The following is a 261-nucleotide window of genomic DNA, read 5'->3' as shown; positions in this document are numbered from 1 at the left end:
CTTTGTGAGTTTCGTCATCGCACTTCCTGTGTTAGAGCACCCCCAGCGGTTCAGAACTGCGTCGCTTCTTAGGAGCAATATGTAGTTCAGCTACCGGTAATAGTAGGAAAGATATGTTGCCGATAACAGACCCCTTCACGTCCGATAGGCTCGTAAAAGCGAGTTTGTGGTATGGCTTTGAGAAGCTCACATAGAGCACTGGACGTGTTCGCATTATATTTGGGGTGTTAAAGTATCACTCAATTTATCCTTCGCTAGGAC

Source organism: Plasmopara halstedii (genome assembly GCF_900000015.1).
Source record: "Plasmopara halstedii genome assembly, contig: Scaffold_525, whole genome shotgun sequence".
Classification (NCBI taxonomy): domain Eukaryota; phylum Oomycota; class Peronosporomycetes; order Peronosporales; family Peronosporaceae; genus Plasmopara; species Plasmopara halstedii.
This window is presented reverse-complemented; position numbering follows the sequence as displayed.